Source organism: Lampetra planeri, chromosome 38 (assembly GCF_965212315.1).
Source record: "Lampetra planeri chromosome 38, kcLamPlan1.2.h2, whole genome shotgun sequence".
In the NCBI taxonomy this organism is placed as follows: Eukaryota; Metazoa; Chordata; class Hyperoartia; order Petromyzontiformes; family Petromyzontidae; genus Lampetra; species Lampetra planeri.
In genome coordinates this window covers 8,923,030-8,939,623 of record NC_136144.1, presented here as the reverse complement: position 1 = coordinate 8,939,623, position 16,594 = coordinate 8,923,030, and positions in this window count along the sequence as shown.

Below are 16,594 nucleotides of genomic sequence, written 5' to 3'. Positions count from 1 at the left end.
AACTTGATACACGCGCCGAATCTTGGTGCAGCAGCGCAAGTGCAGTTTTGTTGTTGTTGTTGTAGCACGCATTGTGCAACTGGCGATACGCTCACGAACGATTCACGTTCACACAACCCAACGCAGCCGCTGTAGGGCTTCACATATAAGCATAATACTGCAGTGCATCATTGAGTTGTAGCTGCACGAGTCCGAGCAAGTCAAACGGGAAGGAGGAAGGGTTCTATCGCCGGCGTGCAGAGCCGCCGCGATCATAAAAAAACACCGTCGAAAATCAAACAATCAAAGGGTCTTCTTGCCTTACACGCCTTGCGAAGCCGTGCCAAGACGCACGCAACACACATCTCAGCGCATCGTCGCAACACAGTGTACAGTACTCTGCAGGGCATTGGACTCCGACAGTCTACAGAGCATTGCTGTTGTCAACAACGCACGCGTTCATTGTGCGGACGAGATAGGCGTGCAACACAATCAGCCTGCCTATGCACAATTAACACAGCCTAGCTGGACATCTGATAAGGCGACTGTCATGAAGGTGGCAATAAAGTCACCCACGATCGCCCCCCTTTTTTGGGGGGGGGGGGGGGAGGGGGTCAGAGAGGGTTCCCTACGCTCTGCCTGCCCCCCACAGCCCCCCACGCCTGCTCCCCCCCCCACTCAATCACCCCCTCCCAGGTGTGTGAACCTCTCCTCCGCGTCTCACCTGCCCGGACGTGCCGCTGTTGATGGGCCGTCACTCCGCCGCCGCCGCCGTGAGCGAGCGCCCCTTGGCAAAGGACGGCGACCGCGACGAGACTCAGCGAGGCGAGGTACAAGAGGCCGGCACCCGCCCACGGGACCGCGCGCTCTCCACAGAGCATGGCGCTAGCAGCGAGCGCCAGGAGCAGCAGCGGCAGCAGCAGCAGTAACCAGAAGGGACCCCGTGACACGCGGGGGGCGAGGCGAGGCTTGAATGCGAGCGCGGCTTGGAGTCGTGATCGGCGCACAGACCCCGTGCGGACGAGAGAGCGAGAGAGCGAGATCTCCTCCTGCAGGAAGGAGAGCAAGGCGATGTGCTTTGCTACACTAGTGTCCCATCTCTCTCTCTCTGTGTGCTCGGCGAGCGACTCTCGATTGCAGCTCGGAAAGTGAGAAGACAAGAGGGCTGCCGCTGCCGCTGCGCTAATTGCGAAACAAGTGTCGGATGAAACTGGAGCTCAATCCTTGAGTGCGGGAAGATTCTTTCGCAGAATTCTGCCTGCGTTTCCCTTCTCCTCTCGGCTCTCTGCGTCTTCCGATTCGCCTCCGACCTCCTCCCCTCTCCGTGCCGTCGCGCCTCTCGCCGCCTGCCTTGCGACGTGTCCCGTCTCTGTGCCGCGGCTCCCTCTCCTCTCGTCGCAGCCACTCACTCCACCTTGGCTCCTTTGGAGTCTGATCCTTGCCCGCGCTGCTCTCTGTCCACTCCACGGACCGCCACTGTCCGTGTTTGCAGCGCCTCGGACCAACAAGAGAACAACAACAACAACAACCAAAGCACGCGCCGAGGGCGAAGCGGCTGCGATGCTGTGCTCAATATGCGCCGCTCTCCAAGGTGCTGATCGGAGCACATCGACTACTAACGATCATCATCACTATTACACATGCGTGCGTCCCGGTCTGTCAATTGAATGTGCGCGCACGCGTGTGTGTGCGTGCGACTGTGTGTGTGTGTGGGAGACGATAGTGTGTGTGCGCGATCACGCTCTAGCAGGACACCTCGCGCCTAGCGCCGGATCGCTTTTATCGGAATGCGAGCGAAAGGATGGGGAATGAAGGCAGGCGCCGCTGTCTGAGATGGATGATGAGGCGGGGGGGGGGGTTGAGTGGGTGGTGGTGTCGGGGTGGGATGGGATGGTATGGTTGGAGAGAATAAGAGAGAAAAGGGAGGGAGAGGGGGAAGGAGGGAGGAGAGAGGATGGCGTGTTAGGGCGGAGTTTAAGGGATTGCAAAGCGCATCGTGAAATAAATAATGAAAAATAAGCAAACTATCCCCTTCATTCACTCACTTATTCCATAATGCACGCTACTTACTGGCGAGCAGTATACAATGCACACGCAGTGCCGCGCACGCGAACGCACGCACACACACACTCACGTTTATACGCGGTCCTCTATTGCCCAAGCAATTTATAGTTGTTGGAGAAATATGACTTTTTATAATTCCACGAGGCTCTGGAGAAAGGCCCCCTGTTGGTGAATATTTTAGCTCTGCTTGGCCAGCACACACACACACGCACGCACACACGCACGCACACACACACATACACACACACACACGTGTCTGTGTGCGTGTGCGTCTTCCATAGCTCTTGTCGTCCCCAAACAAGGCCATCGTCTCTCACTCTGAGTTTTAAAAAAATATATAATTAGACAACCGTTATTATTATTATGATTTTTTTAATCCATGATATTACAACAGATATTTCCTTCTTCTTATATCTCCGACATGAGCAAACAGGCGTTGTGCTCAGGTGGCGAGTTCAATTTACCTGTCAGGGGTCGATAAAATCGAGAGTACCACAATGTGGCAAAGTGAACAGAAATTGTTTTATGTATGGAATTGACCCCGCCAGGCTAATGTGGAGTGTTCAGCGATGGCTCTTAGAATGTGACTTGCAAAGATAAAAAAAATAGATAAAAATTAAACCGCTCTGATTATCGGTTGATTTACACAAAATTGGCACTGTAATGGGATGTGAAGTGCTTCGTCATAATATTTTAAGTTTGTTAGCTCCATACCTTGCCATGCAATCAATTTATTCTGCCAAAGGTCTAAGGCCAACCAACCAATTTCATTGTCCTACGAGACCACATTTGTCAATATTCGCTCATTTCTGCAGGAATAGGAACGTGCGCACATACACACACACACGCAATTTACCAAACGTATACGGAGAGGTAATGCACATCTTATAAATTCAATGTAATGCATTTGACCACACCGAGCGCACATTACTTCACAAATAGGAGCCTAAACCTTTAAATAAACTCGTTTTTTATTTTTTTCCCGTTGGAATTATGTATCCAGGCTAATTCAACAGTCATTCTCCTTAATGCGTAATAAAGACTTCATCGTTTTTTTGTGTGTGATTTAATACTGCAGGTTTGGTGTTGCGTTATGTTTAAACTCGTATACTGTACTGCATATCTAGATATACTGTTACACGTGGAGCCACGGGCCTAGTGGCTCAGCGAGAGGAGCGAGCGACACTCAATCGGAGGGTTACGGGTTCAAATCCTGGACGTGGTTTTACTCAGCCCATCATCCTTCCCCGGGGGTCGATAAAGAGAGTACCATTTTGTGGGAAAGTAAATAGTGGTTGTCCCATGGATGAACTCACCCCCCCCCCCGTCCGCCATAGGAATGTGGAATGTCTATAAACAGATGACCGCTTCAATGCTCATTTGAGCATAAAATCAATTGGGCGTGTGTGTGTACGCGTGTGTTATTTACGAGCTGGTAGGCATATTGTTCCATCGTGCACACGTGAATTGGTTCGCATCGGCTAAGCCGAAAAATAAATTGTCTCGCGGATTCATTCAGATTTCCCGTCGCTATACAGATGAGCAACAGCGCTAGTCTGCATCCCACAGCGGTCGAGCTGGCTTGCCACTGAGTTGGACTCCCGCTCTTTCGCCTGTAATGCATCCTTAAATGTAAGAGCATTAGTGGACTCCCAGTCAAAAGGTTGCAAGTTCAAATCCCAATTGCGCGGGGTCGGCTCAGTCCATAATTTCTCTGGCGTCGATAACATTTGCTATATCAAATCTAGATATGCTAAATCGTGGACGTGAATACTACTGTTGCTCATAAGAGGCATTTTTTATGGTGTTAAAATGCGTAAATATAAATGTGCACTGTACTCGCTCCATAGAAGAGACTATCACCTTTGAACTCACGTTGTGCCGCTGGACGGGAGGTGTGTGGGCGGGGCTTGCTATAATCAGTTGTGGGAAAAAAGAGTTTTATAGCTCTTTGGATTCCTCCAGTATAAATACATCTCATGATTACGCCGAAGTTGGCTTTGAGGGTGGGGGGAGGGGCGGGGTGGTTTCCCGACTTGGACAGGCGGGATAATAATAATTCAGATATTCTTGGTTCTTTCGGTAAATTCACGTAGATAGATAGAAAAAAATATATAATAAAACAAAAACAAAAATACGAATTCCTGCAGTCACGAAAGTTTTAAGTCGAAATAATTCAGATGTATAATGCGAATTCCATCCTAGGATCCCAATACCCAACTCATGGAAAGCAGGAAGCAATAACAGAACCAGGGCCAACCAACAGACCCAACTAAAAGAGGCAAGGCCACTTTAAAGAGATGGGTTTTCAAAGCAGACTCAAACCTGTCTACCGTGATGCGAGAAGGTCGCCACATCTAAGAAAGGGGGCATGAACTGATCGGCGTCAACGAAGCGCCGCCGTAGATTTACGCCTTTTCCGTTTTTGAGCGTTCGAGTCACGGACGGCATCGACGAATCGTCCCACGTGTCTGGGAAACGTCGTCGGTCCGCTGTGGTCAGGGCCCACCGCAGAGGAACGACCGCTCCAACGCTCGTTTGGCCGAGCGCGGACAGAAGCCGGGGCACTGTCGGGTCGCGCGGCGAGGAGACTGGCAGAGTCGAGTCAGCATTGATGTCGCAAACACGCGGCTACCATCTCCCCGTTGTACAGCCCCCGAGTCGGTGGTGAGAAATCCCAGGATACCCGCGAGTAGACGACGACGTGCCTAATTTTATGATGACGAGCGAGGCATTTGAAAGCCGCTGCACCTTTGCATTTGAACTTTTTTTTCTTTCATGCCGGGCTTATTGCACGGCGAGCAAAGCGTCGCAACGCATCCCACTGTTGTACTTGGACAAAGGTGGTGCGCGTTTAATCGAGTGTTGACGTTGTTTTTGGAAATATATTTACGGACACTCGTGTTGACAAGCGTGCGTCTGGACAACGAATGTGACTTTTTTCTATTCGATCGACCAATAAAATAAACGACTTCATCCAGACAGAATCCAGCAGAGCGCTGTAGATGCAGCGTGCTTGCAGGAGGGCATGGACGTTCCGAATTTCGATTGTTTTGACAGTGATGATGCACATTTGCAAAGGGGATGGAGGGAGAAGCAGAACAAAAAGACTCCGTGGACTCGAGTTGGGCTTGAGTGGGAGGGTGGGCGGAGTAGGGGAAGAGAGAAAGGCATTGGTGGAATGCTGATCCATTTTTTGTTTCCAGCCAAAGTCAACACGCCAGATGGGGATAATCGAATTCGTTCGAAGAATGAGAGCATCAGATTGAAATTCCGATTACGTAGGCCACATTTGCCACATCTGGCTACGGGATTTCTTGGTGGAAGTGGGTATAGGATTGATCGCAGGAAACCTCGTTCCTGGTCGTGGGCGTGATGTCGATTAATTGTGATTGGGGAAAGAAATAACAGCTACGTTGCACAACCAGCCACACAAGGAGTATACGCAAGTTACGTATCTTTACACACCCATGAGGGAGACTGCTCCAATGGTGAGCCTCGATGCAAGTTCAGTTTGAGTTGCGATAGCCCCACACACAACCAGTGGGTGACTGGTAGTTGTTAAACTGGTGACTGGGTGGTTGTAACCTTGATGATGCTGAATGGGAATCTCCAGCGAAACGTCGCATACATTATTTCTCCATTGCCTTTGCAAAATTTCTCCAAAGTTTCACCGATAAACAATTTGCCCACGTGACTACTCGTTTTTTTTATTGTCAGTCAGCTGGTTGAAGGGATATATTTAGAAACGGGCATAATCCCTGCACAATCTAATCCAAAATATACTACTTATGAAAGTGCCAACCTTGGTTTGCGCTTCCCTTAGGGTGACTTATTGCTGCAGTGGGTTCTACGGCAGCACTTGTCCTAGAGACAGAAGCCGACAACGCATCCTCGTGTACCAGCTCTGTCTGAATAGGTGCTTACAAACTGAACTTGGCCACATCAGTACGTGCGTGGATGTTACCGACACACGCAAATGCCGTATGCACGTACTGTACACTCGGTGCAATCGGTGGTGATTCTAAGGGCACTGAGGGAGTACCGTATAGGGGTGCATGGTAACACGTATGCCTCACAACAAGACACGCCTCGGTTCGATTCCCGACTGAGCTGCTTTTTGGTGTGGAGGTTGTGTGATCTGCTTGTACATTCTGCGTATATTTCCTCCGGGTTTTCCAGATGCCTCCCATAGCAACACAAAAAAAACCCCACCCCGTGCAATGTAACTGGTATTGGCCAAACGCCATCAAGCTAAACATTGTACCTGCACATTTGTAAATTGGGATTACACCTAAACAACATCGCCCCCTACTGCCAAATTTTGGCAGGACCTGGGTAAACAAAAGCGGTATAATAATATCTTATTTTACTGGTAGGAACCACCTGGTTCCACCAGCTCACAAGGGATTATTGTGTCCGTCCGTCGTGCATCCAAAAATGGGAGGGGTGGGGCTGGGTGGAGAGGGGAGGGTGGGGAGGGGCTGGGTGGGGAGGGAGGGGATGGGTGGGGAGGGGAGGGTGGGGAGGGGCTGGTCACCCCGTGGTGCCCTTATAAAACTCAACGTTTAACCTACTCACGCCGGCTTGTGCCCGCCCTCACAGTCGGGCATATTTGTGGAATACACCACGCCGCCGTTGACCCTGGCTATTGACCGAGCAACCCAACGTTCCTACCAGCTCCCTCCGCAGGAATGTGTTAAAAGCGGGAGGCTGCAAGAACCGGGCATCCATGATGGTGGAAAGTTGACTGTGTGACTGCTGCTGGATTTGGCAGAAGGAAGGAAGTGATGGCGAGATGCGGTGGGATGCACACCACTGGCCCTCGTGACTTCTTCACCTTTCAACTTGAGAGCCTCCCGAGCCAACCAAAGCTGCCCCTGGTTGAGGTGACACGGAGGATAGTAAATCTACACAATCAATCACACAGAGAGAGTGGTCACTCGTTTCTTTAGAACCGCTGCTTGTTGTTGTGTTCAGTTGGTTGTCCTTCCTCCGTACACCTCCGATAAGCACGGTTGGCTACGTACGGTGCGAAAGAAGTTCAACACACGCACCAAGCGATGAGAGAAAGTGCCGCATTAACATTCTGTCTCTCCATGGCCATTTGCACAAAGGTAGTCAGGTGCCAGTTGCCGTGGTCCACACCACCACCCCTTCGTGTGTCGTGCCGGGCCTTAATAGGCGAGCGCTAAGCCCGACTGCCGTCAGTAACGCTGATGGGAGGAGTGTCTTCCCGGCCTGCGCACGTCTCTATAATGCTGCCCCTTACAGTCGGTCACTTTGCGTACGCGTGTAGGCGTTTACAGACAAAGAAAGAAGGGCCCATTTTGTACCTGCTTATTTTCACGTCGGTTGTGTTTCCACAATGATGGCCTTAATTAGAAACCACTCATACTGAAGGTGTGGGGGTGGGGGGGAGGGGTGGTACATGCGATATCACAAACGACTGTGCAAAATTGTTTTATTATCGAAGGCGACTCGGGGTTAATTGGAATAATCGTGGGGAACCGCTGCCGATGGATTGTCCGAGACGTGAAGGCAGTGAAGGGTAAAAGTAATGACATTCTACGGTAATATACGTGTTGGAGAAAATTCCATCGTTGGACATTTTGGCAGACTTGGTGCCACATTCATCACATACCACAACTAGTTTCCCCTCGTGTATACGGACAAGGATTTGCATGTGCATAGCGCTTAAATGCCACGGCATCTCAATACCACCTTACACGACGAAACAAAACAGAACAGACTGGAAGGTTTACACGATCGTCGGGACAAATAAAATAAAAACGAAAGAAGAGACGTTAAAAAAAAAAGTTGAACACAAGGACACCGAGTTGAAGGACATGGCGCGCTAAGGGTTAAGCGACTTCTGATGCGCGCGGCGCGCACACAAACACGTACAGGGGCGCACATCAGCCTCCAAGAAACGCGAGCATCAGCAAAAGTCCATGGAACAGTTGGGCAACACAATGGAACCCAATAGCCAAAAAAATTAAAATAAATGTTCTCTGCTCACAAACCCTGGACATGGTGGCAGTTAATAACCGAACACATGGGAAAGTTAATCAAACCGAGGCAGACCTTGGCACCCTCTGCTTGATTGGCACACACATGAGTAGAAAACACTGTTTTATTTTCTTGGTTCTTTCGGTCAAGTCACGTAGAAGGGAAATAATAAAATAATAAAAATGAAACATAATAAAATAATTCTCACGACGTTTCGGCCACAACGCAAGCAGCCGTCCTCAGGTGAAGACCAGGTCTGTCGGGGAGACAGCGTCTGAATGGTCTGTCGGGGAGACAGCGTCTGAATGATGCTGTCTCCCCGACAGACCTGGTCTTCACCTGAGGACGGCTGCTTGCGTTGTGGCCGAAACGTCGTGAGAATTATTTTATTGTTTTATTATTTTATTATTTTATTATTTCCATTTTACGTGACTTTACCGAAAGAACCAAGAAGATGAATCCCTGCAGTCACGAAAGCTTTAAATCGAAACTGTTTTATTTATTTAGACCTCGCGCGTCTTACTGACGGGGACGCTCCGTGGAAGAGTGCCCGGCTCGCAGTAGGCAGGTTGAGAGTTCAGATCCTGATTGGTGGTTTAACTCAGCCCATCATCCCCCCGGAGTTGCTAAAACGAGTATCACTTTGTGGGGAAGAGTTAACGGTGTTTTCCCTTCGGATCGGCTCGACCCCTTGCCAGAGAATCAGGATATCCGTAAACGGGATATGGGCCACCGTCTCAATGCTCATTGGAGCAGGAGATCACGTTGTAATTTGATGTCGCAAACTTTTTAAAATATTGGCATTGCCTGACTGAATATGAGTCATGAGCCCATTAATATCACGGGATGAAATGGTGACGAACAAACACGTGACTTTTCATACAATTTCTATGCAGATACAGCAAACGCTGTGGATATAAGTCAACCTTATAAAAGCAACATTCTGATATCAACAACGCATCCTTACATCCCAGCACTCGCCAATTCACTCCAGTTATTCGCTCGCCGATATGGACCACCTTGCCAGTCTTCTACCGCTAACTACCACGGTTGACTGTCCTCGTGAATTCCACTCGCTGGTTCCTGCACCCATGTGGGGAACGCAGCGTATGGGACTGACCGTGTTTGTTTCATTCACACTCTGTCCTAGCACCACGCTGCAGGGAAAAGAAAAAAAAAACATTTATTGATATTGTTATTTAACCGAGTTTTTTTGTTGTACAGAGACCCGGGAGAATATAAAAAAACTATGAGCAGCAGGGGAAAGAGAACACATTCGAAAATCTAAGCAATAGCGAACGATGAAGAGACAACACCCAACCGGTTAAATAAAGGACAATCAATTTGGTGGCGCCGAAACATCAATGCAGATTTAATGAAATCACACTAACCCACTTATATTTCCACTTTATTCTCTTACTGAACCTGAATCAATGCAAAAAATAAGTGGCGTTACCCAATCGAGTGATGGACGGTGGTGCTTTTCAAAGTACCCTCGAATGCTGGGTGGCATCATCTAAAATATAAAGGTGCAGCCCTGCATTTCATTGGCAATGTCACTGCTGGCAGAAGGACACCTATTGGGTATTATGGACGACTCTTCCACGCTGAACTGCATTTCGTGTTTAGTTTGTTGTCCTTTCTCCCGCACCTGCGATTAGCGTGGTTGGTTACGTACGGCGCGAAAGAAGTTCAACGCACATACGTGCGTGGCACAGATGTCTTTGAAGAGGTGGGGGTACCCTCACGTAACCCCACCACATGCGACCGACCTGCTGATCGACAAACTGCGGGGTACGCATTCATCCAAGTCGAGTGTGGGTGAAGCATTACGCTACAACAGAATCCGTGCATAATTTGCACCATTCACAAATAACCCAATTTGTCCGTAAAAAAAAATATTCGCTGAATCTCAATGCTCACTTTCAGGACGTGCCTTGTTGGGACGTTTGATCAATTCATCATGGAGTGGATAATTAAAAAGGTGGCGATATATGGTCCAGCGGAAACACGTTCACGGTTCGAATTCCTGTGACCACCCGCGATTTAAACGGCAGTTTTAAAAAACCGTATGAAAATAACCAAAAAAAAATACGCGCGCGGTCTGATTCACAGTGGACGTTAGAGATCCCGTGACGCCGCGTGTAAGAGGAGGCCCTCGTGTGCCGGCGTCGTTGTCCAAATTTTCAAATGCACATTTCCCGCAAATTACTCAGTGGGAGTAGCAATCCCTGCCCCCCCACACCGAAAAACTTAAACTTGTCAGTGCCATCCATGAGACTCAGTGACGCCTTTATGGGTAACCAGGCGAAATAAACAAAGTAAATAAACACGTATAACTAGGCAAGCAGTCACCACTCACCTGGGACACACAGCAAGCACATCAAAGTCCAGGAATATTAGTTTGCTGGCGTGTGCCTTATGTATGAAATCCCAAAATAAATGCGGGGGAAATGTGCGTTGTTTATAAGCCACCGAATCGCTTTATTGCAACCTACCGGTCAACTCCTGACCTCGAGTGTGCGCCTTACCCCCAAGACAATCTCTGTGTGACCTACCAACCCCCGTAGACAAATCGTCCTAAGACGATAAAAAAAATAACGTCGACATTGTAAAATTTATATTTTTTCAAACACCTTGGAACAAATGAAGCACACACAGCAGCGTCCGTGCTGATACTTCGTCTGCGCGCGACTTGCGCTTTGCCTTCCCGGGATGTTTCGCTGTGGCAGGATGAAAAATCGGTCGCAACGGGCAGAACTGCATTTTCCCCTCGTGTTCACCGATGTGGATCGCTGGTAGTGCTCCTCAATCTGATCGCGTCCATGTATTTCGTTTGACAGTCCATGCGCCCAGAGCTACATTAAGTTGGTGGGCAGTGGCTCGTTTACCATGAAGCCCCGCTGTGGTGTCTGGTGTGTGGTGTGTGTGGTGTGTGGTGTGTGTGTAGTGTTCCCGGGCTACGTTTTACTTATTTATTTGCTGGCCACAACCGGAGTGACACCTCCGCCCGAACCAGTAACAAAGTGCGGGTCGCAGGCTCAATTTGGCTCGCGCGCACAGACACACGCGCACACACACACAACCAACAAAACAAAACCACCAACGAGAATTCACGGTTTATTTTTCTCACCGTTGTGCGCATTGCTCGCCGTTGTTATTGATGTCGTTCGGGCCACAACGGGACCCCCCCCCCGCGTGCACTCCTTTGGAGGGCTTCGTACGCTTTGTACGTGTGTTGAGCTTCTTTGCGCGCCACGCGTAGCCAACTGTTCCGATCGTAGGTGCGGACATCGGAGGCTTCGCAGTCGTTGCTCCTGTGCACGATGTTTAACGAGAGCACCACGCGAGCCGTGGAATTAATTCGGATTTTTGTGCCGCAACTCGTTTGCTGCGGAAATTACCAAGCACAAACAAAATTTTGTTTTTGCCTCTTCAGAGAATACGGCACTTTAGGCATGAAAGGTATAATTCTTTTGGAGGGAGGGTGGGGGGGGGAAATACCGTGGGACTTATTGAAAGTGGTTAATTTGGTCATGACAGTGGTAACATAAATGGGGCACTTACACACAAGTGTGTGTGTGTGTGAGTGTATAATTGTTTGGATCTAGTGCATGTTCATTTTGTAGAGTGGCAATGTAGTCATCATTACCATTATAATCACCGCAATTCGTCACCACCATCATCAGTCACGGTCAAATCCACTGCTGGATGAAGGCCTCCCCAAGTCGCCACCACCTCTTACAATCACGTGATGCAATAATCCACCGAGCGCATGCTCATTAACTGATTTCATTGCTCCATCTCGTCGGTGGTCATCCTCTGATAAGCATTACGTCCCACTCCATCACCGTCATTATTGCTGTTGGCGCCACGGTGCTGAGATGTTAACTACCTCGCCTGGTATACAGGAGGTTGTGGGTTCGATTCCGACGGTGATGCTTTTATATTTTGAGTTTGCGTGTCTCTCTCCCCGTGGTCGCGTGGATTTTTCTCTGCGTCCTCTGATTCCCTCGATTTTCCCTCCACACTTAGAAACACGCGTTTAGTGTATTTTGCTACTATAAATTTCCACATGATAAGCCAATTGAGCTATCATTTGTGGCCATGGCGCTTTTGAAAAAGAGCGAAATAGCTCAGTGGGCCTTACCTTGTAAAATAAAATAGTTTAATAGCTTAATGGCTGTAAATTGATATTGATCGCAACTGATAACTATCGTCATCATAGTTATGATCTGTATAATGCACAGTTCACAACCCAGGCACCTGGATATGGGTATTTCCCAATGACATTTTCTGATTTTATAGCCAGCGATGCGTTTTAAAACAGTCGCATTAAGTTCAACACCACCACTGGTGTGCCTTCAACAAAGCCAAAGTATATTTATAATCGCATGGAAATATATTGGTGTGTATATATTATTATGATATGATATTATTATTATATATACGTATAAAAAACATTCACTTGATTTTTAGACACACGGAAACAGGTATGGGATTGTTCATCGGCCAAACACCTTTTACTAACACATTTTTCAGCGTTGTTTGGATGACAGCCAAATAATCAGATATTCTCGTCTGTGTAGTAAAACATTCAACAACAAAAAACGGGGCTCGAGGGTGAAATCAGATCTCCCAAAAATATGGGTAAGGAATGATCTGTACCCTACTCGAATATGCACCGTATTTCATTTCTGCATAATAGTGATGTGAACACACACACAGACAAAATATGCTTTAGTTCCTTAAATGTGTAATGGGTTCAACTGAGTCGTAGACGTAGACTTGGAGGCCACACATTTATTCAGTTACAACACACGGGGTAACTTACCCTTAACAGAATAACAACCTAAGGTGGTGGCCACCAGGCTAACTACACTAGTTACTACGTAACTGCTACTACGCCCCGGGTCCACGTGTTGGAGACTCGTTGAACGGAGAACGTAGACGAAGGGTTTCTTCCAGGATGAACAACAACCCCGGTCCCTCTGTGGCGTGGCCGGCTCCGCCCTTGGCCACGCCCACCTTCCAGAATCCTCGGGAAGGATCTCAGTCCCAACCACGTGACCACCCCTAGCCCCCTCTTGGGGCTCCTTTGTCAACTTAACTGGTCACGTGTCCTCCCGGGTCAACCAGAGTGCCATGGCCTCACGTGACCTCATCCTTCGGTCGGCACCCACACACCCTGTCCTGTAGGGTCGGCACTGCACTTAAGGCGTGGTGCCATCAATCAGCGCTATCAATCAGCGCTCACCGGGCCCCTCTAGGGCCGGTACTACACCCACGGCATATTGACATCCAGCGAAGTCACTACAAATGTATTCATTGATTTACCCAGGAAAGGCACACCTGAGTCCAGTGACTCGTCTTCAGGAGGGTCCTTCATTGTAATGTTTGGTCAACACCATTTACATCGCCTCTTCTTAGCTTATGGCTTTTTGGTATCTCGGGGCCAGTGCTTGTTAGTGAGCGCCTATCAAGGCTGGCATGGCACACGGAGGGGGTGGGTGGCCAGCACCACGCTCGACCGCCTTTGTCTCCCAGGGGGTGGCGATGTTTACGCACCACAATTGGAACGCATTTAAAGCTGAGTCGACCTACGGGACGCTCGATCAGAACCGGTTCAAATTAACGCCACTGATGTGAGCCACGGTTGGGAAGGAATCGAACTCAGATGGTCGCAGGTTCGTGGCGCAGTTCACTCGCGACTACGCCACAACTCCCCACGAACTCGGAGAACGTCTGTGTGTGTCATCGGTGCGTGCATGTGTATATTTCCGCAATGCCTCCGTGTGAGTTGTAAATCAATAATCTCCCGTAAACAACACACCACGAGGAGAGTCGAATGTCGCGCCGCATTGCTTGTGGCGACATTCATTCTAAAGTGAGCTCTCAAATACCAACAGCTTCCTTCTTATCGGGCAACACTGCACGCTTTAACCACATACCGGCTCCCTCCTTCCTGTTTCTCACTCTCTCCCCACGTCTCCCTCCTTCTCCCCGTGTCTCACTCTCCTCCCCACGTCTCCCTCCTTGTCCCCGTGTCTCACTCTCCTCCCCACGTCTCCCTCCTCCCTGTCTCACTCTCTCCCCACGTCTCCCTCTTTCCCCCGTGTCTCACTCTCCTCCTTCACTCCCCACGTCTCCCTCCTTGTCCCCGTGTCTCACTCTCCTCCCCACGTCTCCCTCCTCCCTGTCTCACTCTCTCCCCACGTCTCCCTCTTTCCCCCGTGTTTCACTCTCCTCCTTCACTCCCCACGTCTCCCTCCTCCCTGTCTCACTCTCTCCCCACGTCTCCCTCTTTCCCCCGTGTCTCACTCTCCTCCTTCACTCCCCACGTCTCCCTCCTTGTCCCCGTGTCTCACTCTCCTCCCCACGTCTCCCTCCTCCCTCCGCCTTGGGACACCAAAAGCCACCGCTTCTCCATGTAAACTTTATAAAAGCGACCGAGGGCGCCTGAGTTGTGAGTGGAGAGCTCGCCCACGTCAGCTCACTCTATTAAACCAGCACTGACCAGTGTGGGGAAGTACAGTCACGTATCTCCCTCGCCCCCCGTGGTAGTGTAGCCCACAACCTCAGTCAGTTGCAACCGCGATTTCATCAATCACCACGGTGGCAGCTGGCTAGGGTGCAAGACTAGAGGATTTTATGAATCACTGGGCAAGAACAGGACGCCTTCGTGATGTGACCATTGATAGCGCGTAACGCGCGGATTCTATCTGAAGATGAAACGTGTCGAATTGCAGCCGGAATTGAAATAAATAAATTGGGACACCACACATACTCCACACACACCCACACCCACACCACACACGCCACACACACCACACACACACACTACACCCACACCCACACCACACACGACACACACACCACACACACACTACACCCCACACACACACACACCACACACACCACACATGCACCACACACCACACACACACTCCACACACACACACCACATACACACCACACACACCAAAAACATACACCACACACACACCACACACACACACCACACACACACTACACACACACCACACACACCACACACACCACACACTACACACCACACACACTACACACACACCACACACACCACACACACCACACACACTACACACCACACACACTACACACACACCACACACATACACACACTACACACCACACACACACCACACACATACACACACACACACCACACACACCACACACACACACCACACACATCACACCACACACCACACACACACCACACACACCACACACACACCACACACACACACGGGTGGGCGAACGTCAGCGTGGTGAGGATTACATGGGGAGAGCTCTGTACTTCCGAAAATAGGCGACCTCTTTTTTTATTGCTCCCCCGCCACGGAGGGAGAGTTGACGGTAATTCTCGAGGTGTGGACATTGTCGCGCTCTCCCCGAATTCACGCGTAGAGGTGGAGTTGGAAACTACCGCTCGCGTTGGTCCAGAGAACAACCCCCTGGACACGCACCGACGCAGCCACGGCATGGCGGCGTGATAAAGTGGACCAATTGCCGGAAACGGTTAACGCCCAAATAAATTATGCATTGTTAAAATCAGTATTACAGCATTTAACAAAATGCAACGGTGCCACGTTAAATGCCATGATGGCATGTATTTTTCGTGGAGTAAGTAATTACACTCGCGCGCAAATTAATTATTTTTGCTGTTTTGCATACTCTGCGTTTTTTTTCTCTCCCAGTAGTTCGTCATTTGTGTACGTGAGGTTGAGTGTCATTCGATAACACGCGGAGCGGTTGGGTGATACGAGTGTGATGTTTACTTTAGGGTTTCAAATAGTACACCAAAGAAAAAACAAGAGGACGCACGTGTCGAAAGCACTCAGCCTTTGTGCAGTATGCAAAAGTAGCACCATCAGCAGTTCCTGAAGAGAAGCGCATTGTGGTCCTCTCGTCTGAGGTCACCACCAAAATAAATTTGAGTAAATGCCACCGACTCGCAGCAGCAGCAGCAGCAACAGCAGCAGGCAGCAGGCAGCAGCAGGCAGCAGGCAGCAGCAGCAGCAGCAGGAGCAGCAGCAGCAGCAGGCAGCAGCAGGCAGCAGGCAGCAGCAGGCAGCAGCAGGCAGCAGGCAGCAGCAGGCAGCAGCAGGCAGCAGGCAGCAGCAGGCAGCAGGCAGCAGGCAGCAGCAGCAGCCAGCAGCAGCAGTAGCAGCGGTGATGCAGAGACAGGCAGCTGTAGACTGGTTTCATCATTACTGGGACTCATCAGCGGGGTAGAGTCATCCGATGCTCACTGCGGCATTGTCCACGCGATAGGGCCCATGAGTGTTGGCTTTCGGTAAGAACAATCGCATGCTGTAAATGACGTGGAACAAAAAAACCCGCCATATCGTAACAGAATAACAGCGCAGGCAGGAAAAGCACGAGTTTTGAACAACACGCACGAAGATGTGTGAAATGCGTCATGCATTAAGGCCGAGTGATTGTTTTTGCTTTGACACGCTGTTTGTTGCGGTTGCACCCGATTCAAGAGCCG